Below are 26,958 nucleotides of genomic sequence, written 5' to 3'. Positions count from 1 at the left end.
GCGGCCCCATTTCTTAGGAAGCTGTCCCCTTGGGTCTAAAGAGTAAGCAGTAGATGGGGTTCAAAGCTTCAGTTGTCACTGTGAGTTGAAAGAAGGCACGACCTCAAGAAGGGACATCATCAGAGATTTTCCAGCCTAGTGGCCATGAAGTCCAGGATAGCACCACCTGGAGCTGGAGATCGAAGGGCAAAAATGATGCTTCTGGAGCTGGAGATTGATGGGCAAAAATGATGCTTCTAAGGACCATTCCCCTTTATGGACCCCAGGTCCATGAGATACCTGGGTTTCAGGACTCCAAGATCCTCAATCCAGAGCAGCAGAGCTTGAGGCCATAGCTCCTCAGTTATCAGTTCTGTTCACCAATTATCCAGGATTGGACAATGGTAGATGGACCATATCATATTCTCCAAGGGCTTAAAGAGCATCATTGTGACTGTATTGTCCCCCAAAGCTCTGGGGCTTGAGGATATAGTGCTGTAGGATCTTGGGTGCAGGAGGGAAGATGGGCCGGATTATAAATCTGGAAGGCCCTTGACAATGATATCAGGGCAAGTGTAGTTTATTGTAACTGTAATCTACAGTGTAGATGTAACAAGTATGCTAACTTCTTGTGGTATTCAGAGGCTCATAAAAATAATTTACAATATTTGCATAATCCAGATGTTAAGATGAAATAACTCTGTTATTTCAGAAAAAAATAAAATTGTATTTTGACATTCTGTGGAAAATCCACTGTCTACATCCTGCCCCCATTTCTGCAAATTTCTAGTATCTTAGGCTCATAGATACAGGCTCTGAGCTCCTGCTTTTAGTTTGCTCTTGGCCCCAATCACAACTCTCTTGCTGAGACTGGTTCTTCCTTTTTTCTGTTTTAATGCCTTTCCAGATGTATAACTCAGTCACCACTGCTGCCAGCTGAATGCAAATGCTTCTTGTAGTCTTCTTGTCTCCTTATCTTATGGGAAGCTGAGAGAGAAAACCGGATCAATCCTGAAGGGAATTCTGAGGGTTTTCCCACCAGCTCTAGGGAAATATACTGAGGTAGAGATTTGCCTTTACTCCTTTAATCTTTGTTTATTCACCCTCGTTCCTCATAGGAGTTGCGATGAGTATGGGTGTGGCTCTCCTTGGTGGCAATAGGAAGGTATATTAGTCCATTTTCACGCTGCTGATAAAGACATACCCAAGACTGGGTATTTATAAAGAATAAGAGGCTTAATGGACTCACAGTTCCACGTGGCTTGGGAGGCCTGACAATCATGGCGGAAGGTGAAAGGAACATCTTAAATGGCAACAGACAAAGAGAATGAGAGCCAAGAAAAAGGGGTTTCCCCATATAAAACCATCAGATCTCGTGGGACTTATGGGGGAAACTGACCCCATGATTCAATTATCTCCCACCAGGTGCTCCCATAACATGTGGGAATTATGAGATCTACAATTCAATATGAGATTTGGGTGGGGACACAGCAAAGCCATATTAGGACAGCAGGACTTGGCATTCACAAATCATTTTAGGCCGACAGTTTTTGCTTTCTTTTCTTGTTCACTAACTCATAGAAATTTTTAAGTAGCCTACAAAAGCAGAAAAACCCAGTCTGTAAGTGTATGTCTGAACCTTTCTGCTGTATACATAGACCAGCAATTTTTGAAACAAACATTGGTACTTTTTGTTTACTGCTTCTAGGGTGGGAGCTTCACTTCTGGTTGTACTAGTTAAGGGTAGGGAATAGGTGGTATGAAGACTATTGGGATATAAGTAAAGGAATTCCAAGAGCACAGAAAAGCTGAGGACAGGGTGATAAAGCAACCAATGAACACTTTGAAACATTATCCCACTACACAGAGCTACAAGAAATAGGTGGTTTGAGGGGTTTGTTTTTGTTTTGTTTTAAGCTAAAAGAGAAAATTGTGATAATCTCTGTGCTAATACATTTACAAATCTTCATGAAATGGATAATTTTACAGAAATACAAATTTAGAAACTGAACTCAGAAAAGGAAGAGTATACTGGGTGTATTAGGAAAAGGATCAAAGTTCTATCGCCAGAAAGGCATAAGACACATGTAATGGTGCAAAATATGAGTCAAGAAGAGCAATGGAACAGAATACAAAGCCCAGAAGAGTGTATATGTGTGTGTGTGTGTGGTGTGTGTGTGTGTGTGTGTATACGTGACATCTAAAAGGATGAATTAGAAAATCATGTGGTACAGTTGGTTAATTATTAGAAAACAAAGTTAGAGTTTTATCTTACAATATACAATGGAATACATTTCTACGGGGTTAAATATTCAAATAAAGAAACAAAATCATGTTCTGGCTCCCATTAATGGTAAAATAGCTTATACCAAGCTCACCTTCATGCTAATTATAACTATAAACTTTAGATATAATTTAATACAATTGTTTGAAGACATTGGAGAGAGACCAAAACTAAGCAGAAACTAATGAAAATTCAAACCTTGAAAGAATTGTCTCATGCTAAGTGAGGTCCACATATTTTTGTGTGTTGCCTTTGAAAATACTCTCAAGTTCAGTGGTGCACAAGGGATAGATCTTGAGCAAAAAGCAACATTAAAAAAAAACTTTTATTTTAGGTTCAGAAGTACATGTGCAACTTTGTGACATAGGTAAACTTGTGTCTTGGGCGTTTGTTGTACAGATTATTTCATCAACCGCATATTAAGACCTGTACACAATAGTTATTTTTTCTGCTCCTCTCCTTCCTCCCACACTCCACTCACAAGTAGACCCCAATGTCTGTTGTTTCTTTGTGTTCACGAGTTCTCATCATTTAGCTCCCACTTATAAGTGAGAACATGAGGCATTTGGTTTCTGTTCCTGCATTAGTTTGCTAAGGATAATAGCCTCCAGCTCCATCCATATTTCTGCAAAAGACATGATCTCATTTTTTGTATGGCTGAAAGCAACATTTTTACTGGGCTAAGAAGCCAGAGGTTGGATTTCATGGGCTGCCAGCATAGCTGGACATTGAATAGGAAAGTTGTGGAAAGTAGGAATCTACAGAGAGGAAGCTTCTGTTTCAAAACTTCCCTCAAATCCTTGGCTATTTCTGGAACTGTGCACGAGGAGACCAAGAATGTAATTAACTCAACAGATGGCAACATCTGGGGGTGGTGGCAGAAATTTCAAGTTATCTAATGCTCAGGAGAGGGGTTTTCCATTGGACTCCCAAAAGGCACATGCACTGTTGGGGTTTTAAATTTATGTACAGCTAAAATATAACATGGCAGCTGCACAAAGAATAGGATTATGAGTTCAATAAAATTATGCAGTTGAAATGTTCTTATATTACATACCTGTGAGGTGATGTAATATTAAACCAAGTTAGACAATAGTAAGCAAACACTGCATGTGGTAATCTCTATAGCAACCACTAAAAACATAATACAAAGGAAAAACGTTTAGCTAAAAAGCCAATAGAATAGATAGAATCAAATAGTTAAAAAGAACTTGATATAGGAATATTAACTTTACTTATAAATATTCTTAAACAAACATTAGTAATGTAAGAAATAAACATAAAGATTATAACTTTTCTTAAAAGTTAGTTTTATTTCATGCCACTTTAAATCAATGAAACATTTTGTTTACAAAAAAGTTGTCATTTTAATGAGGCTTGAAGACTATGGTCATATGCTTTTTGTCAAAACATCAAAAACAACATCGCTCTAAAATATGATATATCTATAACACAAGTTTGTACTGTTGTCCTCATGAAAAAATTGTAACAGTGAGAAAATTATGACAGTGAAAGAGATCTGACCCAACCAACTTCATCTTGCTTCTAGCCTCCAAACTGTCCTTGTTCACTCCTGGTCATAGGCTGAACTAATTCTGGGAGGAACTTAGTTTATAGTTTAACTTTGAAACAAAAATTATAACAGCCCTTTCCTGAAACAGACCTCCTTCTTTCTTGGGGTCTAGTCTGCCTTCGTAGGACTAACAAATCAGCTGTAAGATTAGAAATATGGTTTAGGAGTCAAGCAACTGGAGGCCCAGATGATGTGAACCTCCCCAAATTGCTCCTGGGGATAACATCGCTGTTGTACAACCTGAGATCAGTTCCTGAGATATTTTGCAGATCCTGCATTCTGATGCACCAGCTGAGGCCACCCAGACTGGTAATCTGGCTCAACCAATTCTGCAATCCCACCCAGGAACAGAAGATACCAAGAAAAACTCTCTTCAACCCTCTATGATTTAATCTCTGACCCCACCAATCAGCATTCCTCACTTCCCAATCCCATACCCACACCAAATTATTCTTTTTTTTTTCTTTTCTTTTCTTTTCTTTTCTTTTCTTTTTTTTTTTGAGACAGATTCTCCCTCTGTCGCCCAGGCTGGAGTGCAGTGGCGTGATCTTGGTTCACTGCAAACTCTGCCTCCCGGGTTCAAGCAATTCTCCTGCTTCAGCCTTCTGAGAAGCTGGGACTACAGGCATGTGCCACCAAACCTGGCTAATTTTTTTTTTTTTTGTATTTTTAGTAGAGACAGGGTTTCACCATGTTGTCCAGGATGGCCACCAAGTTATTCTTACCAACCCCAATCCCCAAATTTGGGGGGAGACTAATTTGAGTAATAATAAAACTCTGGTCTCCCATACCACCAGCTATGCTTGAATTTAACTTTCTCTATTGCAATTCCCTTGACTTGATAAATTGGCTCAGTCTAGGCAGTGGGCAAGGAGAACCTGTTGGGTGGTTACACTCAAAAGCAATAAAATTGCTTTTAAAATTACCGGTTTAACTTGCCTATCTAAAAGTAAGGTATTAAAAATGAAGTTAATTTTGCATTTTGAAGTGTGTATAGCTGTTTCACCATTTTTTGGTGAGAAAATAATTAGATGATTTGGCAAGAATGAGGTGTGTTACCATTTGAGGGTGTCTACAACTTTGTTTATAGTTTAGTGTATATTACTACAAAAGGAGTAATACATTCCCCTGGTCTAGTTCTTTAGAAAAATACCAAAAATGCTATATAGTTATATTCATTAATATTTTTCATAAATGAGTTTTAAAATTTCTCATTACATGGAAAAATGTGATATAATTTATTGGTAAAGTAATTTTTGGTTAAAAAAAATACTTGACTGACCCAAGAGGAGACAGGAACAGAGGAAAGAACAGAGATGACAAATAAAAATCAAATAGCAAGAAAGTAGACTTGAAACAAATTATGTTTACATTACATTAAGTGTACATGAATTACACACTTCATTTAAAAAACAGAGATGCTCGGATGGATAAAAAAGCGAGATCCAACTATACGCTGTTTTTGAAAGACAATATAAAGGTACAGATAGGTTGAAAGCAAAAGATATATCTTGAAAATGCTAAGCACAGGAAAGCTGACACAGCAATGTTATTATCAGGCAAAACGAAAATGTGACCCACAGACAATAAGAAGAAAGCTCAAGATAGCCCAAATAATAGAGTTAGCAATCAGCAATTTTAAGGTATGTGTATTAGTTATATATTGCTGCATAACAAATCACCCCAAATTTAGGGGCCTAAAAAACAATAAACATGTATTATCAGGAATTTGGGAGAGGCTTACCTGAGTAGTTCTGGTTTACAGTCTATCATGAGGTTGCAGTTAGGATGTTGACTTGATTAGGGCTGCAGAATCCGCCTCCAAGAGACTGAAAAGTTGATGCTGTTGTGAGCAGGAAGCCTCTGTTCCTTGCCACTTGAACTTCTACACAGCGTAGCTTAGGAGTCCTCATGGCATGGCATCTGACTTCTCCAAAAGCAAGTTATCCAAGGGAGAGCAAGGCAGAAGGCTCAGAGCCTGGACTAGTGTGAAGGCTGAACCTAAAATTGCGTTGTATGATAAAGTGTTGGGAATTTTGAGTTTTGCCCTGAAGAGCAAGAAAGATAAGGAATGGAGCCTGGGAACTTAAGAAGACTGATCTCTCACATGCCTTTTTAACTTGTTACCTGATCTGATCTGAGCAGTATTCTCTTTGTATTATTTCAATCTTCATGAAAATCTCTTACACATAAAGATTTTGAGTTATTGTTCATTTGGGGGAATGCAACAGGCAGTCGATGCAACCTGTTTTATCAGCAAGATCTTTATGACCTGTATCTTGTGTTGACCTCCTATCTCATCCTGTGACTTAGAATGCCTTAACTCTCTGGGAATGCATCCCAGTTGGTCTTAGCCTTATTTTGCCCAGCTCCTGTTCAAGATGGAGTTGCTCTGGTTCGAATGCCTCTGACAGTTCCCCCCTCCCTTCTATAAGAGAACCCTTAATCCTAAGGGTTGCAGAGGGACGAAGATCAATCTTTTGCAACTTCTTCAGGCTGAATAGGGGCAATGATATTCCTACCTAATTATTAGTGTCTCTTGCATTCAGGGCAGAGAGGAACTCAGTCAGAAAGTGTTGGTATGGTGAAGGTCATTCATAACTGAGTTTTGACAAAAGGTGCTATATGAAAGATTAATAAATATTCAGATTAAGAAAACATTCAGTAAACTTATCCTGGATTCCTACACAAAGAGTACAACCGCAATATATTCCACAAGAGTAAAACAAAATAAGTAAAATTATCCCAAATAAACTAAATTGTGAGGCTTTCCATGAACTGGGAAACTGTTGGAATCAAGCTGATATGGGGTCACTAGCTGATTCCAGTGTGCCCAAAATTAGACTACCGATCCAGATTTTTATATTACCCATCCCTCTTGTTTCTTCTAAGCAGCAGTCAGAGATCCCTGCTTGGTTCACAGGAAAAAGCAGTCTTTCAAAATTGCAGCAACAAACTTAAAAAAAACTGATGAGACTAGAATTTAATAACAAGGGTACCATATTTCTTGAAACATAATATTTCTCTCGCCAGTTTCTCATTTTTACTAAAGACAAATCATGGTAAGACTGATTTGCTTTATTATATTTGGTCTGATTATTTGTATAAAGTGCAGCAAGAATAATTTTTCACATAATCTCTTCTTAAATTGACTCTGATGGAACTTGATTGTATAGAAGGAATCTCAAATAAGACTTTTTTAGAGCCAAACCCTGTCATGGGTTTGTACCCTAAAATACCTAGGAGTTGAGTAAATTTCTCTCCTTTTGAGGTCCCAAGATAACTTGAGGCTCCTGGACATGTGAGAAAGTGACATTCTTTACTTACCACAGGTCAGAAACTCTGTACAGGGACTGTGTAGGCAAGGTATGAGGCCAGTTCCCCCAGGGGCTTTTATTGGCTCTATAAGTCTAATTGCTTAAAGGAAAGCACACCATTCCAGTTAAAGCCTTGGCAAAATAACCAATTTTTCCAATTGTGTCCTGTTACAAAAGAAAACAGATTCTTAATGAATTTATGCCACACTATATCACCATAAATTATGGCAACTATATTGCCATAAATTAAGAATACTTAGAAATAGGATGTGAGGGTGATTTGGCTGCAACATCTGTCACCCCATTGATTGTCAGGGTTGATTCAGCTGATCTGGCTACCACTCCATGTGTGTCCCTCCCACAGCTGTGTGCTCAGTTGAAGAGGACAACCATCCCCAGTAGAGGAGGACTGGTCTTCAGTCAAGGGTATACAAGTAGCCACTCTCCCCTGCTAGAACCTCCAAACAAGCTCTGAAGAATACTCACAAATATTTTCCAAATTCTGGAGAAATCAGCTACAGTGAAACAAATATGCTCCAAATTTTGTTAATAGGAGTACACTTTACTCCATTGCTAAAAGCTGTAAATAGCTCAAAGGAAAAGTTTCCTTGACTCTGAAAAACAAAACAAAGGATCAGCAACATTTTAAGCAAAAGTTAAAAAGATTACTTCAATTTTTTATTGGCTCAGTTAATTTAGTTAACTCCTGTTTGGCTTGATATTCATGAACATTTCAGTTCTCCATGAGAGTCCTGAAAGTTTTTTTTTTTCTCAATTCTGATGTCACCATCTCCGAAGTCATTTTAAAAACCTGCATTCAAGAACACCTGCTAGAATTCTTTTTTTTTTTTTTTGAGATGGAGTCTCACTCTGTCACCCAGGCTGGAGTGCAGTGGCACGATCTTGGCTCACTGCAAGCTCCGCCTCCCAGGTTCATGCCATTCTCCTGCCTCAGCCTCCTGAGTAGCTGGGACTACAGGCACCCACCACCAGGCCCAGCTAATTTTTTGTATTTTTAGTAGAGACGGGGTTTCACCGTATTAGCCAGGATGATCTCAAACTCCTGATGTTGTGATCCACCCGCCTCAGCCTCCCAAAGTGCTGCGATTACGGGTGTGAGCCACCACACCTGGCCTAGAGTTCTATAGTTGATTATAACCCACTTTCTAAAGAGGATTAAAACAGACAACAATTGTTTGTGGATGACAAAAAGTCTTAGAACAGCCACTATTAAAGCCACAATTGATAAGGAAATTTTGTTACTTCTGTGGCATACAAAATTTTACATAACAGTTACAATTATTACTGATGATGTACACTAAGTCCTGTCAGAATTATAGGAGTTTCCCGTGATTTTGGAATACATACCAATAACATATTTATATAAAAACAGCCTAAAGAAAATCAAACACCAAACATTTCATATTTGACAATGCTTCCCGTATGATTTTTATATGAAATAAGCCAAATTTCACTTTTACATTAGTGGACTATTAATGTTAAACCCAATTCTTTTTTTTATTTTATTATTATACTTTAAGTTTTAGGGTACATGTGCACAATGTGCAGGTTTGTTACATATGTATCCATGTGTCATGTTGGTGTGCTGCACCCATTAACTCATCATTTAGCATTAGGTATATCTCCTCATGCTGTCCCTCCCCCCTCCCCCCACCCCACAACAGTCCCCGGAGTGTGATGTTCCCCTTCCTGTGTGCATGAGTTCTCATTGTTCAATTCCCACCTGTGAGTGAGAACATGCAGTGTTTGGTTTTTTGTCCTTGCAATAGTTTACTGAGAATGATGTTTTCCAGTTTCATCCATGTCCCTACAAAGGACATGAACTCATCATTTTTTATGGCTGCATAGTATTCCATGGTGTATATGTGCCACATTTTCTTAATCCAGTCTATCGTTGTTGGACATTTGGGTTGGTTCCAACTCTTTGCTATTGTGAATAGTGCCGCAATAAACATACGTGTGCATATGTCTTTATAGCAGCATGATTTATAGTCCTTTGGGTATATTCCCAGTAATGGGATGGCTGGGTCAAATGGTATTTCTAGTTCTAGATCCCTGAGGAATCGCCACACTGACTTCCACAATGGTTGAACTAGTTTACAGTCCCACCAACAGTGTAAAAGTGTTCCTATTTCTCCACATCCTCTCCAGCACCTGTTGTTTCCTGTCTTTTTAATGATCGCCATTCTAACTGGTGTGAGATGTTATCTCATTGTGGTTTTGATTTGCATTTCTCTCATGGCCAGTGATGATGAGCATTTTTTCATGTGTTTTTTGGCTGCATAAATGTCTTCTTTTGAGAAGTGTCTGTTCATGTCCTTTGCCCACTTTTTGATGGGGTTGTTTGTTTTTTTCTTGTAAATTTGTTTGAGTTCATTGTAGATTCTGGTTATTAGCCCTTTGTCAGATGAGTAGGTTGCGAATGGTTTTAGGTCTAACATGTAAGTCTTTAATCCATCTTGAATTAATTTTTGTATAATGTGTAAGGAAGGGATCCAGTTTCAGCTTTCTACATATGGCTAGCCAGTTTTCCCAGCACCATTTATGAAATAGGGAATCCTTTCCCCATTGCTTATTTTTGTCAGGTTTGTCAAAGATCAGATAGTTGTAGATATGCGGCATTATTTCTGAGGGCTCTGTTCTGATCCATTGATCTATGTCTCTGTTGTGGTGCCAGTACCATGCTGTTTTGGTTACTGTAGCCTTGTAGTATAGTTTGAAGTCAGGTAGCATGATGCCTCCAGCTTTGTTCTTTTGGCTTAGGATTGACTTGGTGATGCAGGCTCCTTTTTGGTTCCATATGAACTTTAAAGTAGTTTTTTCCAATTCTGTGAAGAAAGTCATTGGTAGCTTGATGGGGATGGCATTGAATCTATAAATTACCTTGGGCAGAATGGCCATTTTCATAATATTGATTCTTCCAACCCATGAGCATGGAATGTTCTTCCATTTGTTTGTATCCTCTTTTATTTCATTGAGCAGTGGTTTGTAGTTCTCCTTGAAGAGGTCCTTCACATCCCTTGTAAGTTGGATTCCTAGGTATTTTATTCTCTTTGAAGCAATTGTGAATGGGAGTTCACTCATGATTTGGCTCTCTGTTTGTCTGTGATTGGTGTACAAGAATGCTTGTGATTTTTGTACATTGATTTTTTATCCTGAGACTTTGCTGAAGTTGCTTATCAGCTTAAGGAGATTTTGGGCTGAGACAATGGGTTTTCTAGATATACAATCATATCATCTGCAAACAGGGACAATTTGACTTCCTCTTTCCCTAATTGAATACCCTTTATTTCCTTCTCCTGCCTGATTGCCCTGGCCAGAACTTCCAGCACTATGTTGAATAGGAGTGGTGAGAGAGGGCATCCCTGTCTTGTGCCAGTTTTCAAAGGGAATGCTTCCAGTTTTTGCCCATTCAGTATGATATTGGCTGTGGGTTTGTCATAGATAGCTCTTATGATTTTGAGATACGTCCCATCAATACCTAATTTATTGAGAGTTTTTAGCATGAAGCATTGTTGAATTTTGTCAAAGGCCTTTTCTGCATCTATTGAGATAATCATGTGGTTTTTGTCTTTGGTTCTGTTTATATGCTGGATTACATTTATTGATTTGCATATGTTGAAGCAGCCTTGCATCCCAGGGATGAAGCCCACTTGATCATGGTGGATAAGCTTTTTGATGTGCTGCTGGATTTGGTTTGCCAGTATTTTATTGAGGATTTTTGCATCAATGTTCATCAAGGATATTGGTCTGAAATTCTCTTTTTTGGTTGTGTCTCTGCCGGGCTTTGGTATCAGGATGATGCTGGCCTCATAAAATGTGTTAGGGAGGATTCCCTCTTTTTCTATCGATTGGAATAGTTTCAGAAGGAATGGTACCAGTTCCTCCTTGTACCTCTGGTAGAATTCGGCTGTGAATCCGTCAGGTCCTGGACTCTTTTTGGTTGGTAAGCTATTGATTATTGCCACAATTTCAGAGCCTGTTCTTGGTCTATTCAGAGATTCAACTTCTTCCTGGTTTAGTCTTGGGAGGGTGTATTTGTCGAGGAATTTATCCATTTCTTCTAGATTTTCCAGTTTATTTGCGTAGAGGTGTTTGTAGTATTCTCTGATGGTAGATCGTATTTCTATGGGATCGATTCTGATATTCCCTTTATCATTTTTTATTGCATCTATTTGATTCTTCTCTCTTTTCTTCTTTATTAGTCTTGCTAGTGGTCTATCAATTTTGTTGATCTTTTCAAAAAACCAGCTCCTGGATTCATTAATTTTTTGAAGAGTTTTTTGTGTCTTTATTTCCTTCAGTTCTGCTCTGATTTTAGTTATTTCTTGCCTTCTGCTAGTTTTTGAATGTGTTTGCTCTTGCCTTTCTAGTTCTTTTAATTGTGATGTTAGGGTGTCAATTTTGGATCTTTCCTGCTTTCTCTTGTGGGCATTTAGTGCTATAAATTTCCCTCTATACACTGCTTTGAATGTGTCCCAGAGATTCTGGTATGTTGTGTCTTTGTTCCTGTTGGTTTCAAAGAACATCTTTATTTCTGCCTTCACTTCGTTATGTACCCAGTAGTCATTCAGGGGCAGGTTGTTCAGTTTCCATGTAGTTGTGTGGTTTTGAGTGAGTTTCTTGATTCTGAGTTCTAGTTTGATTGCACTGTGGTCTGAGAGACAGTTTGTTATAATTTCTGTTCTTTTACATTTGCTGAGGAGTGCTTTACTTCCAACTATGTGGTCAATTTTGGAATAGGTGTGGTGTGGTGCTGAAAAAAATGTATAGTCTGTTGATTTGGGGTGGAGAGTTCTGTAGATGTCTATTAGGTCCGCTTGGTGCAGAGCTGAGTTCAATTCCTGGGTATCCTTGTTAACTTTCTGTCTCGTTGATCTGTCTAATGTTGACAGTGGGGTGTTAAAATCTCCCATTATTATTGTGTGGGAGTTTAAGTCCCTTTGTAGGTCACTCAGGACTTGCTTTATGAATCTGGGTGCTCCTGTGTTGGATGCATATATATTTAGGATAGTTAGCTCTTCTTGTTGAATTGATCCCTTTACCATTATGTAATGGCCTTCTTTGTCTCTTTTGATCTTTGTTGGTTTAAAGTCTATTTTATCAGAGACTAGGATTGCAACCCCTGCCATTTTTTGTTTTCCATTTGCTTGGTAGATCTTCCTCCATCGCTTTATTTTGAGTCTATGTGTGTCTCTGCACGTGAGATGGGTTTCCTGAATACAGCACATTGATGGGTCTTGACTCCTTATCCAATTTGCCAGTCTGTGTCTTTTAATTGGAGCATTTAGCCCATTTACCTTTAAAGTTAATATTGTTATGTGTGAATTTGATCCTGTCATTATGATGTTAGTTGGTTGTTTTGCTCATTAATTGATGCAGTTTCTTCCTAGCCTTGATGGTCTTTACAATTTGGCATGTTTTTGCAGTGGCTGGTGCCGGTTTTTCCTTTCCATGTTTAGTGCTTCCTTCGGGAGCTCTTTTAGGTCAGCCCTGGTGGTGACAAAATCACTCAGCATTTGCTTGTCTGTAAAGTATTTTATTTCTCCTTCACTTATGAAGCTTAGTTTGGCTGGATATGAGATTCTAGGTTGAAAATTATTTTCTTTAAGAATGTTGAATATCGGCCCCCACTCTCTTCTGGCTTGTAGAGTTTCTGCCAAGAGATCAGCTGTTAGTCTGATGGGCTTCCCTTTGTGGGTAGCCCAACCTTTCTCTCTGGCCACCCTTAACATGTTTTCCTTCATTTCAACTTTGGTGAATCTGCCAATTATGTGTCTTGGAGTTGCTCTTCTCGAGGAGTATCTTTGTGGCGTTCTCTGTATTTCCTGAATCTGAATGCTGGCCTGCCTTGCTAGATTGGGGAAGTTCTCCTGGATAATATCTTGCAGAGTGTTTTCCAACTTGGTTCCATTCTCCCCATCACTTTCAGGTACACCAATCAGACATAGGTTTGGTCTTTTCACATAGTCCCATATTTCTTGGAGGCTTTGTTCATTTCTTTTTATTCTTTTTTCTCTAAACTTCTCTTCTCGCTTCATTTCATTCATTTCATCTTCCATTGCTGATACCCTTTCTTCCAGTTGATTGCATTGGCTACTGAGGCTTCTGCAATCTTCACGTAGTTCTCGAAACTTGGCTTTCAGCTCCATCAGCTCCTTTAAGCCCTTCTCTGCCTTGGTTATCTTAGTTATACATTCATCTATTTTTTTCAAAGTTTTTAACTTCTTTGCCATTGTTTGAATTTCCTCCCGTAACTCGGAGTAGCTTGATCGTCTGAAGCCTTCTTCTCTCAACTCGTCAAAGTCATTCTCTGTCCAGCTTTGTTCCATTGCTGGTGAGGAACTGCATTCCTTTGGAGGAGGAAAGGTGCTCTGCTTTTCAGAATTTCCAGTTTTTCTGCTCTGTTTTTTCCCCATCTTTGTGGTTTTATCTACTTTTGGTCTTTGATGATGGTGATGTACAGATGGGTTTTTGGTTTGGGTGTCCTTTCTGTTTGTTAGTTTTCCTTCTACCAGACAGGACCCTCAGCTGCAGGTCTGTTGGAGTTTGCTAGAGGTCCACTCCAGACCCTGTTTTGCTGCGTGTCAGCAGCGGTGGCTGCAGAACAGCGGATTTTCATGGACCGCAAATTCAGCTCTCTGATTGTTCCTCTGCAGGTTTTGTCTCAGAAGAGTACCTGGCCGAGTGAGGTGTCAGTCTGTCCCTACTGGGGGGTGCCTCCCAGTTAGGCTGCTGCGGGGCCAGGGACCCACTTTAGGAGGCAGTCTGCCCATTCTCAGATCTCCAGCTGCGTGCTGGGAGAACCACTACTCTCTTCAAAGCTGTCAGACAGGGACATTTAAGACTGCAGAGGTTCCTGCTGTCTTTTTGTTTGTCTATGCCCTGCCCCCAGAGGTGGAGCCTACAGAGGCAGGCAGGCCTCCTTGAGCTGTGGTGGGCTCCACCCAGTTCAAGCTTTCTGGCTGCTTTGTTTACCTAAGCAAGCCTGGGCAATGGCGGGCGCCCCTCCCCCAGCCTTGCTGCCGCCTTGCAGTTTGATCTCAGACTGCTGTGCTAGCAATCAGTGAGACTCCGTGGGCATAGGACCCTCCGAGCCAGGTGCAGGACACAATCTCCTGGTGTGCCGTTTTCCAAGCCGATTGGAAAAGTGCAGTATTAGGGTGGGAGTGACCCAATTTTCCAGGTGCCATCTGTTACCCCTTTCTTTGACTAGAAAAGGGAACTCCCTGACCCCTTGAACTTCCCGAGTGAGGTAATGCGTCGCCCTGCTTCGGCTCACGCATGGTGCGCTGCACCTACTGTCCTGCACCCACTGTTTGGCACTCCCTAGTGAGATGAACCCGGTACCTCAGATGGAAATGCAGAAATCACCCATCTTCTGCATTGCTCAGGCTGGGAGCTGTAAACCGGAGCTGTTCCTATTCAGCCATCTTGGCTCTACCCCTCAGATAAATGTTAATTTTGGAATTAAGTTTCTAACACGTGAATTTTGGAACACACTTTCAAACCATAGCAGGAAAGTAGGTCATAAAAGGTACTGTAACTTCCTGCTCACTCTCTTTTAGATCATTCATGCACAGGCAGGCCAGAGGCCATAATGTGAGGTCACTTAAGCAGCCTATGGTAAGGCCCAAGTAATGAGGAACTGAGGCCTACTGCCAACAGCCATGTGAGTGAGCCATTCTAGAAGCAGATGCTCTAACCTATGTCCACCCCAGCTGACACTCTGAGACTAACAACATGAGAGTCTCTGAGCCATCACTACACAGATGAGCTCACCCACAAAAACTGTAAGCTAATAAGTATTTGTTGTTTTAAGCTACTATGTTCTGGAGTAATTTGTTACGCAGAAATAGACAACTGATAAACTGAGGGAATTGGCAACATCTTGTCTCATGGCCAGAATGGGGGTAATCAAAGATAGAAGAAAAGGACATCTAGATTAATCTTTGTTAGGAGCTGAGTTGTGTCCCCACAAAATTGATATGTTGAAGTCCTAACCCCCAGTACCTCAGAATGCGGCTGTATTTGGAGACAGTGTCTTTAAGAGGAAATTGAGATTAAAGGAGGTCATTGGAGAGGGCCCTAGTTCAATGACTTGTGTCTATAAAAAGAGATTAGGGTACAGACATGCATAGAAGAAAAGACCAAGGAGAGAGGCCTCACAGTGAAACCAAACCTGCCAGCACTTTGATCTTGGACGTCTAGCCTCCAGAACAGTAAGGAAATAAATGTTTATTAAGCCACCCAGCCTGTGGTGTTTGATATAGCAGCCTTAGAGACTAATACAGTATTCCAAATTATTATTGTATCATGTTCTCCCATTAGTGAATATTTGCCTCCTAATGCAAAAAAACACACTCATATGGAAGTTCCAAACTCCCTTCCAAACAGGCAGAAATTAGGACTCTGTCTAAAACTGTACTGTCCAATACAGTAGCCACTTGCCATATGTGACTACTGAAAACTTGAAATGTGGACAATGTGATGAAGAAACTGTATTTTAAATTTTAATGAAATTTAATTTTAATTTAAAATTGATGCCCAGTTCAGTTATGGGAAAACTTCTGTGTTGAAACAGCTTGGACCTGTGAATCTATTTTTTTCAACTATAAATGTTATGAAATCTAAATATATACCAACTATTTCTGACGAAATTTAGCATTTTAATTGAGATGTGCTGTCAGTGTAAAATACACATTGGATTTCAAAGCCTTCAGGGAAAAAAATAAAAAGGCCTAGGTGCGCTGGCTCACACCTGTAATCCCAGCACTTTGAGAGGTTAAGGTGGGTAGCTTACTTAGGCCAGGAGTTTGAGACCAGCCTGGAAAACATGGCAAAACCCTGTCTCTACAAACAAACAAAAATACAAAAAAATTAGTCAGGCACAATGGCATGCACCAGTAGTCCCAGCTACCTGGGAGAGTGAGGTGAGCAGATGCCTGAGCCCAGGAGGTAAAGGCTGCAATGAGCCGTGATCATGCCACTGTACTCCAGCCTGGGTGACAGAGCAACACCCAGTCTCAAAAAATAAAATAAAATAAAATATCTCCTTAGCAATTTTTGTGTTGACTGTATGTTGAAATAATATTTTAGATAAATTAGGCTAAATAAAACATATTCTTTAAATTAATTTCATCTATTTTTTTCCACTTTTGAAACATAGCTACTAGAAAATTTAAAATTATATGTGTGGCTCACATTATATTTCTATATTTTTCTGATTGGTCAAAGATTGCCCCACTGGGCATTCATTAATTCTTCCACACCCACACTTAGGAATTGTATTACTTGGCTCTTCTGGGCAGTGGCATGGCAGTATAGCCTTTAATGTAGGTCCAAAAGTAGAGAACAAAGCCAGAACCATGTTTAGCCAGATTCTGCAAGATACAGGCAGAGGATCAGAAGGCAGAAATGAGGAGTCAGAGCTGAAGTTCAACGTGGAGAATCTCCTGGCCTTAACTAGAACATAGGCTGAGCTGTAGACCATGGTGTAGAAACAGTTGAAGCTGCTCTTCAGAGTACATAGAAGAGGCATGGTCCAGCTGCCCAACTGCTGCTGGAGAAGCCACTGACCAGCTGCAGCTCATTTACTCATGCACTGGTGAATACCCTCCATGCAGCTGATGTATATCCACCCAGTCTGGTATGGTAAGGAGGCTGCAGATGGAACACTTCACTGAGCAAGAGGCCTAGGCTTAGAGATGATACAACTGAAAGAATCTAGGAAGGGGTGGCATAACTGGATGTGGTATGTCCTATGAACTGTCAATTTCATTTAGAGGCATACACCCTAAAGAGATCTTCATTCATATGTATGAAGAAACATGTTCATTATAATATTGTTCGTAATAAAGAAGAGTTAAAAACATTTGTCTATCAATAGGCAAATAGGTAAATAAATTGTGGTATATTTATGCAATGAATATGGTCCAACAGTTCAAACAAATTAATCAAATGGAACTTTTAGAACTAAAACCTATGATAACTGATTTAAAGAAAAAATTAGCCAGGTATGGTGGTACATGTCTCTAGTCCCAGCTACTCAAGAGGCTGACGTGGAAGTAGGAGGATCGCTTGAGACCAGGAGGTTGAAGTTGCAGTGAGCTATTATTGTGCCACTGCACTCCAGCCTGGGTGACAGAGTGAGACCCTGTCTCATGAAAAAACAAAACAAAACAAACAAACAAACAAAAAACACCTCACTGGATAGACTCAATAGCAGAATGGTAATTGAATTTGAAGATAGTCCCAGAATGAGATGAGACTTTAAAAAAAAAAGAAAAAAAGAAAGAATGGCTAATAACCTTCCAAATTTGACCAAAGACGTAAACCTACAAATTCAAGAAAGTAAGAGAATCCTCAGTAGAAAAACAAACAAATAAAACAAGCTACATTCAGGCATCATAAGCCAATTGCTGTAATCTGGAGACAAAAAATCTCAAAAGCCACCAGAAGAAAACAGCATATTACTTAGAGGGGACAACTCAAATAACTGTAGATTTCTTATCAGAAACTGTGGAGCCACAAGGAAGTGACACGGCATTTTTTAAAATTCTGAAAGAAAAGACTTGTCAACCCAGAATTCTATATTCAGTGAAAGTGTCCTTCAGGATTGAAGGTAAAATAAACATTCTCAGATAAAGGAAAACTAAGAGAAATCAGAGCCAGCATATCTGTTCCAACAGACTTGCTAAAGGAATTCCTTCAGGCAGAAGAGAAATGATACAAGAAAGAGACTTTGAACATCAGGAATGAAGTAAGGGCTACAGAAATGATTAATACTGGTTAAATATAATAGACTATTATTCTCTTGCATTTAAAAAATATGTTTGATGGTTGAAAGCATAAGTCATAACACTGTCTGATAGGATTTTCAATGTATGTCTTCTATGCCCATTTTTCTTCCCCTTCCCAAATTTAAATAGTCAGGTCTGGAGCCTTCTACCCTAAAGGTTATGAATCTCATCTCCTTTTCTTTCACCCACCGTACATTATACCACTTTTTTATAGTTTAATATTTTTTAAACTTTTAAATATTCCCAGGTATAACTTATATGTTAACTATATTCAGCAGTTTCTCCACTATAATTTTTTTGAAACAAGGTCTCCCTCTGTTGCCCAGGCTGGAGTGCAGTGGTATGATCATGGCCCACTGCAGTTTCAACCTCCTCAAGCTCAGGTGATCCTCTCACATCAGCATCCTGAGTAGCTGGGACTATAGGCATGCACCACCATGCCTGGTTAATTTTTCATATTTTTTGTAAAGACAGGGTTTCACCAAGTAATCTATGACAACTATAGCATAAAGTAGAAAGGGTAAGGGGTCCTATAAGGTGGTAAGGTTTCTATATTCCAATTAAGGTGATAAAATGACTGTAAGTAGATAGTGAAAAGCTATATATTTTTTAATCCCTACAGCAACCACCAAGAAAAGTATACAAAGAAATATAATGAAAATCATGATTTATAAATGCAATATTTTAAAAATATTCAAATAACCCAAAAGAAGACAAGAAAGGAGAAACAAGCAAAACACAGCAGGAACACACAAAAACAAATTTACAATGTGGCACATCTAAATCCAAATATATCAGTACTATGAGTACATTATAAAGAATGAGATAAATCTACATCCACTAATATAGAAAAATCTCTATGATGTATTGTTATGTAAAAAACAAGTTACAGAACAAAACACCCATCATAATACCAGTTAAGTTTTTAATATATTTCTATGCGTTCATGCACATTTGATTTCTAGCTCAATGAAAATGTATTAGGAAAGATCTGGAAGTATACTCAAAGTTAAAATTGTTCTTGAAAGGTCACTGCAATTAGGGAGAAGTAACAGAGTCAAAAAGGACTTTTTCTGTATAATTTTAATTTTTACGACGAGAATGTATTTATGTCTTACTTTGTCATTAAAAATAAATGAAATGAAATTACTTTTAAAAGAACATATTGTTCACCACGTGCTGGTGATACTGCCATCTGGGAATTAGAAATTTTTAGGTCTCCTGACTGAGGAGCGTACTCTTCTGTTTTCAGCAGAATTTGTCAAATGAAGTTATTAGTGTTTCTATCTATTTCCTGTCCACACCATTTGTCTTCTATGCACATTTTTCTTCTCCTTCCCAAATTTGAATCCTCAGATCTGGAGCCCTCTAACCATAAAGGTTATGAATCTGGTCTCCCTTTCTTTCACCCACCCTACATCATATCACTTTTTGATAATTTAATATTTTTAAAACTTTTAAATATTCCGAGGTATAACTTATATGTTAAGTATATTAAGCAGTTTCTCTACTACCAATTTTTTTTTGAAACAGGGTCTCACTCTGTTGCTCAGGCTGGAGTGCAGTAGTGTGATCATGGCTGACTGCAGCCTTGACCACTCCAGGCTCAGGTGATCCTCCCACATCAGCCTCCTGTGTAGCTGGGACTACAGTCATGCGCCATCGTGCCTGGCTAATTTTTGAATTTTCTGTACAGAAGCGTTTTCACCATCCTGCCTCTGGGCTCAAGCAATTCACCTGCCCAGGCCTCCCAAAGTTCTGGGATTACAGGCACTAGCCACCATGCCCAGTTTCCACTACCATTTTTTAAAGTAGCTGTGGAAGCCTGTTTTTCAAATTGCAGGTCTCAATCATTAGTGGGTCATAAAACTAATGTTGAGGATTTCAATTAACTTTTTAAAAAATGTGTTCCATGCATTTTAAAAAGTTTTTTTAAGAGCAGTTTTAGGTCTACAGCAAAATTAGGAGGAAGCTACAAAGATTTTCCACATATCCACTGTCCCCGTACCTGCATAGCTTCCCCTATTATCAACATTCCCCATCAAAGAAATACAATTGTTATAATTGATGATCCTACATTGACAAATCTTAATTACCCAAAGTCCACAGTTTACATTAGAGTTCATTCTAGGTGTTGTGTATTCTATGGGTCTTTACAAATGTATAATGACATTTATTCATCATTAAAGTACCTGCAAACCTCATTTTGTTATTCTTCACTTGATAGCACCTTGCTGATTCTATGTTTTTACAAATTGAAGATTTGTAGCAAACTTGCATCAAGCAAGTCTATTGGCAGAATTTTCCCAAGAGCATGTGCTCATTTCGTGTCTTCGCATCACATTTTGGTGGTTCTCACAATATTTCAAACCTTTTCCATTATTATATTTGTTATGGTGATCTGTGATGTTACTATTGCAATTGTCTTGAGGTGCCACAAACTGAGCCCATATAAAATAGTGAACTTAATCTATACATCTTGTGTAAGTCTTGAATGTTCCACTGAACAGCCTTGTCTCTCCCTCTCTTCAGACTTCCCTATTCTCTGAGATACAACAATATTAAAATTAAGCCAACTAATAGCCCTGCAATGACCTCTAAGTGTTCAAGTGAAAGGAAGAGTCACACATCTCTCACTTTAAATCAAAAGCTGGACATGATTAAGCTTAGTAAGGAAGGTATGTTGAAAGCCAAGATAGACTAAAAGCTAGGCCTTCCATCAAACAGCCAGGTTGTGAATGCAAAGGAGAAGTTATTGAAGGAAATTAAAAGTGCTATTTCAGTGAACACAGGAAGGATAAGATAGCAAAACATCTTTATTGCTGTTATGGAGGAAGTTCTGGTGGTCTGAATAGAAGATCAAACCAGCCACAACATTCTCTTAAGCCAAAGCCTAATCCTGAGCAAGGACCTAATTCTCTTCAATTAAAGAGAGTTATGACATGTGAGAGAGGTGAGGAAGCTTCAGAGAAAAAGTTTGAAGCTAGCAGAAGTTGGTCCATGAGGTTTAAGGAAAGAAGCCATCTCCAGAACACAAAAGTACAAGGTGAAGCAGCAAGTGCTGATGTAGAAGCTGCAGCAAGTTATCCAGAAGACCCAGCTAAGATCATTAATGAAGGTGGCTACATCAAACATCAGATTTTCAATGTAGACAAAACAGCCTTCTATTAGAAGAAAATGCCATCTAGGACTTTCATAGCTAGACAGAAGTGAGTGCCTGGCTTCAAAGATTTGAAGGACAGGCTGGCTGTCTAATTAGGGGCCAATGCAGTTGGTGACTTTAAGTTGAAGCCAATGCTCATTTACAATTCCAAAAATCCTAAGTTCCATAAGCATTATGCCTGTGCCCTATATAAAAGGAAAAACAAAGCCTGCATGACAGCACATTTGTTTACAGCATGGTTTACTGAATATTTTATGTCCACTATTGAGATCTATTCCTCAGAAAAAAAAGATTCCTTTTGAAATATGACTGCTCATTAACTATCACAAGGGCAGAAAACCAAACCGCATATTCTCACTCATAGGTGGGAACTGAACAATGAGAACACTTGGACGCAGGGTGGGGAACATCACATACCATCGCCTGTCATGAAATGGGGGGCGGGCAGAGGGATAACACTGGGAGAAATACCTAATGTAAATAATGGGTTGATGGGAGCAGTGGGCCAGCATGGCACATGTATACCTATGTAGCAAGCCTGCACATTGTGCACATGTACCCTAGAACTTAAAGTGTATATATATAAAAAGAGAAATAACCCAATATATAGGATCTCCACTGCCCATCCCCTCCTCTAAGGTAATTATCTGTAGGCCATCGCCATATGTCTTCTTTGTTTTAGAAAGACAATATCTTTTGTTATCATTCATGTTAATATTATTGAAAGGAAATAAAATGGAATTTTACATTCTTTTCTTCACATGCCAAAAAAAAAAAAAAAAAAAGAAACGTGACTGCCCATTGACAATGCACCTGGTCACCCAAGATCTCTGATAGGCATGTACATGGAGAATAATGTTGTTTTCATGCCTGTTAACACAACATCCATTCTGTGGTCCACGAATTAGGAGTAATTTTGATTTTCAAGACTTTTTTTTTTTTTTGAGGCTGAGTCTCACTCTGTCTCCCAGGCTGAAGTGCAGTGGCGCAATATCCGCTCACTGCAACCTCTGCTTCCCAGGTTCAAGCGATTCTCCCCCCTCAGCCTCCCGAGTAGCTGGGATCACAGGCATGCACCACCACACCTGGCTAATTTTTTGTATTTTTAGTAGAGACGGAGTTTCACCATGTTGACCAGGCTGGTCTCGAATTCTTAACCTCAAGTGATCCACCCGCCTCGGCCTCCAAAGTGCTGGGATTACAGGAGTGAACCACCACGCCTGGGCTGACTTTCAAGTCTTATTACTTAAGAAATATATTTTGTAAGGCTATAGCTGCCATAGACTGTGATGTCTCTAACAGATCTAGGCAAAGTTAATTGAAAACCTTCGGGAAAAGATTAACCATTGTGGATTCCAGCTTCATCCATGAGGGGGGAGGGATAGCATTAGGAGATATACCTAATGTTAAATGACGAGTTAATGGGTGCAGCACACCAACATGGCACATGTATACATATGTAACAAACCTGCATGTTGTGCACGTGTACCCTAAAACTTAAAGTATAATAATAATAATAATAAAAGATTAACCATTGTGGATGTCATTAAGAATATGTGTGATCTTAGGAGGAGGTCAAAATATCAACATTAACAGGAGTTTGGAAGACATTGATTCTCAGCCCTCATGGATGACTTTGAAGGGTTAAAGACTTCAGTGAAGGAAAGCAAGTAATAGCTGATGTGGTGGAAAAAGCAAGAGAACTAGAATTAGAAGTGAAGTCTGAAGATGTGTCTGAATTGTTGCAATCTCCTGATAAAACTTGAACAAATGAGGAGATGCTTTCTATGAATGAGCAAAGAAAGCAGTTTCTTGAGATAGAATCTACTACTGGTGAAGATGCTGTGAACATTGCTGAAATGACAACAAAAGATTTAGAATATTACATAAGCTTAGCTGATTAAGCAACAGTAGAGTTTGAGAATATTGACTCCAATTTTAAAAGAAGTTCTATTGTGAGTAAAATGCTATCAAACAGCATCGCATGCTACAGAGGAATCTTTTGTGAAAGGAAGAGTCATTCAATGCATCAAACTTCACTGTTGTCTTAGTGGAAGAAATTGCCACAGCTACCCTAACATTTATCAACTACCACCCTGATCAGTCAGCTGCCATCAACGTTAAGGCAAGACCCTGTACCAGCAAAAAGAGTGTGACTTGATGAATGCTCAGCTGATTGTTAGCATTTTTTAGCAGTGAAGTATTTTTAAATTCAGGTATGTACATTGTTTCTTAGACATAGTGGTACTGCACACTTACAATACAGTGGAGTGTAAACATAACTTCTGTATGCACTAGGGAACGAAAAAAATTCCCGTGACTTGCTTTATTGTAATATTTGCTTTATTATGGTGGTCTGGAACTGAACCTACAGTACCTCTGAGGTATGCCTGTACACACACTGGGACTTTGGTTCACTGTTGTTTGGTTCTGTCATGCTTGACAGAGCAATGTTTTCTTTTCTTTTCTTTTCTTTCCTTTCCTTTTCTTTTCTTTTCTTTCTCTTTTTGAGGCATAGGTCTTGCTGTGTTGTCCAGGCTGGAGTGCAGTGGTGAAACCACAGCTTACTGCAGCTTACTTCAACTTCCCAGGCTTGAGCCATCCTCCCACCTCAGCCTCTTGAGTAGCTGGGACTACAGGCATATGCCATCATGCCTGGCTATTTTTTTTTTTTTTTTTGAGATGGAGTCTCACTCTGTCACCTGCACTGGAGTGCAGTGGTGCCATCTTAGCTCACTGCAACCTGTGCCTCCAGGGTTCAAGCAATTTTCTGCCTCAGCCTCCTGAGTAGCTGGGACTACAGGCACTGCCACCATGCCTGGCTAGGTTTTTTTGGTTTTTTTTGGTTTTTTTGGTATTTTTAGTAGAGATGGGGTTTCACCACCTTGGCCAGGCTGGTCTTGAATTCCTGACCTTGTGATCCACCTGCCTCGGCCCCCCAAAGTGCTGGGATTACAGATGTGAGCCATCATGCCCGGCACCTGGCTAATTTTTTACTTTTATTTTTTGTAGAGATAGGGTCTCACTGTTCTGCTAGGGCTAGTCTGAAACTCCTGGCCTTAAGTGATCCTCCCACCTTGGCCTCCCAAAGTGCTGGGATTACAGGTGTGAGCCATCATGTCCAGCCAAAAGTAATGTTTCTACTCTTTTGAAGATTTCCTTTCCATTTTGGACAATTTTGCTCTAAAGAAGTTTTATTCCTGAAGAGTCATTTGGGAGATATTATTTAGGAGTCAACTAAGAAAAGAGCAGTTTATTTCAGGAACACAGAGTATGCACAAATTTGGCAGGTTATAAATATATAGGTTCATACATTTCTGTGGGCATAACACTGCTTAAAAGCATTATTGGTTCACTTCATTCAGTTCAAATCACTTCAGCGTTCTGGCCCTTACTCTCATCTAATCCTTGAGATTGCTCTGACCCTTTCCCACAAGTTCATCCTTATATTCCTCTAAAAACAAGATACCTCAATAAAGAATCAGAGACTTTCTGGTGTGGAGCTGTCTTTGGATTATCTGCTTAAAACCTGCCTGAGGTTCATTCCCTCTGCAACCTTACAGCAAAGTAGACCTTCCATCCTCTCTTGAAAATCTCTCGTGACATGGGAAACTCCTATAACCCATGGCTATATTTCCTCTTTGGGGATTTGAAAACATCTTTTTATTTGTTTTATTATACTTTCAGTTCTAGGGTACATGTGCACAATGTGCAGGTTTGTTACATATATATACATGTGCCATGTTGGTGTGCTGCACCCATTAACTCATCATTTAACATTAGGTATATCTCCTAATGCTATCCCTCCCCCATCCCCCTACCCCACAACAGGCCCCATGAGTTCATGTCCTTTGTAGGGACATGTATGAAGCTGGAAACCATCATTCTCAGCAAACTATCGCAAGGAAAATATCTTTTTAATAGGGGCAGAAACCTTTCTCTATATACAGCTTCTTCCCATTGGTATCAGATGCATCCCTTGTACTTACATCATTGAGCATTATTATTATTATTATTATTATTATTATTATTGAGACAGAGTCTCTGTCATCCAGGTTGGAGTGCAGTGGCGTGATCTCGCCTCCCGGGTTCAAGTGATTCTCCTGCCGCAGCCTCCTGAGTAGCTGGGATTACAGGTGCGTGCCACCATGCCTAGCTAATTTTTGTATTTTTAGTAGAGACAGGGTTTCACCATGTTGGTCAGGCTGGTCTAGAACTCTTGACCTCATGATCCACCCACCTCAGCCTCCCAAAGTGCTGGGATTATAGGCCTTGACCCACCGTGCCCAGGCAACATTGAGCATTATTGAGCAAGTCAATTTTCTCTTCCCTATGACAGCACTTCAAACCATGAAACAGGTTATATTATCTTCACCTATCCCAGTTTTGCCTGGCCTTCTCTCTGCTAAGCATTCCCAGTTCCCTTTCAATCACTTTTGGTCATCAGACAAGAAACATTTCCCAGAGTCATTTTATTTATTTTCTCAATTTCTGTAAAGTGTCTTATAAATAAAGTTTTAGGCCCCTCCACTACCATTCACCCACAGCAAGGCAGTGTGCAGCTCCCAAACTAGTCCTGATTGCAAATTCTGGAGCCACTGAGGATAGATCATCAAGACCTTTACTAGGTTCTTCATACAATTATTACTAATAAAGGTAAATTTACCTAATGCTTAATATGTCATTTAATCATCAGACACATCATTTAATCATCACTTTTATAGATGACGAAAAAATTGAGACTTTAACTTTACCAAAATCACTCACATGGTAAGCAATAGAGAGAAGATCTGAATCCAGTCCACCAGTTCCAAAGCCCATCTTCTTAAGTATTAAGCTATACACCAAATTGAGGCACGACTCCTGCTTTTTCCCCCCCTTCTAAATTTTTTACACTTCCAGTATTCAGCATGACAGAATTGATGCTTCTTCTCTCAAAACCCAATTCCAGAGTCCACCAGACTCCACCCACTCTCAGATGATTAACACAAACCCTCACTGTCTCGCAACCTCAGCTGGGCCAGGAAGCATCATCATCTGGAAGGATCTGCAAGATACAACTTACTGCCATTCCAGTGAAGCTGGATTTGACCCCTATAGGGAAACATAAGCCATGAGAGAATATAGAAGAAAATGGATAAATGAGACGGGTGGTATGGTGAAAAAAGAAGGAGAAGGCTCAGGACAACAGTGTGTGGAGACCAGACCCGAAACAGGAAACATGAATTACATAGACAAAATCTCAGGGAACACCTATCCCCAAATGCTGAAACACAGAGTAGACATGCGAGAATGGATTTATTTAAAAGACCAGAGAATGTGTAAGTTGACTATGATACAGAGGATACTCCCTTTACTAAAAGAATGAGAAATCAACTAGAAAAGGGAAACTGACTGCTGAGAAGCTCAAGGGTCTTTTTTGTAAGCAAAGAATGACAAGGAGGAAGGCATCTGTGGAGCTCATGTCCCTTTTATCAGTATGATGAAAGAAATCTAAAACAGGAAAGGCCAATCAGTTCTAATTGCTCTATTAAGCAGCAAAACTAGAATGGTAGCCATGGGACTCTGAGCCACAGGGATTTATGACAATGGCTAATAGACTATGGTGTTCAGAGAAACAGAGCAGCTGAGCAGAAGAGTGACGTCAGCTGCGACAGTGAAAGATCACAGTTCTTTACTCATCTTGCTCATTTCCTGCCCCTGACCTGGAATCAGGTGCATCTCTAAGAAGCCTTGGGGTCTTTTGGTGGGAAACGATATTCTAAGACCATAATCTGAATGCCAGGGATGCAAGAGCTTCGGGTTGGTTGATGTTTCTA

This window comes from Nomascus leucogenys, chromosome 22a (assembly GCF_006542625.1).
Source record: "Nomascus leucogenys isolate Asia chromosome 22a, Asia_NLE_v1, whole genome shotgun sequence".
NCBI classification, from domain to species: Eukaryota; Metazoa; Chordata; class Mammalia; order Primates; family Hylobatidae; genus Nomascus; species Nomascus leucogenys.
This window is presented reverse-complemented; position numbering follows the sequence as displayed.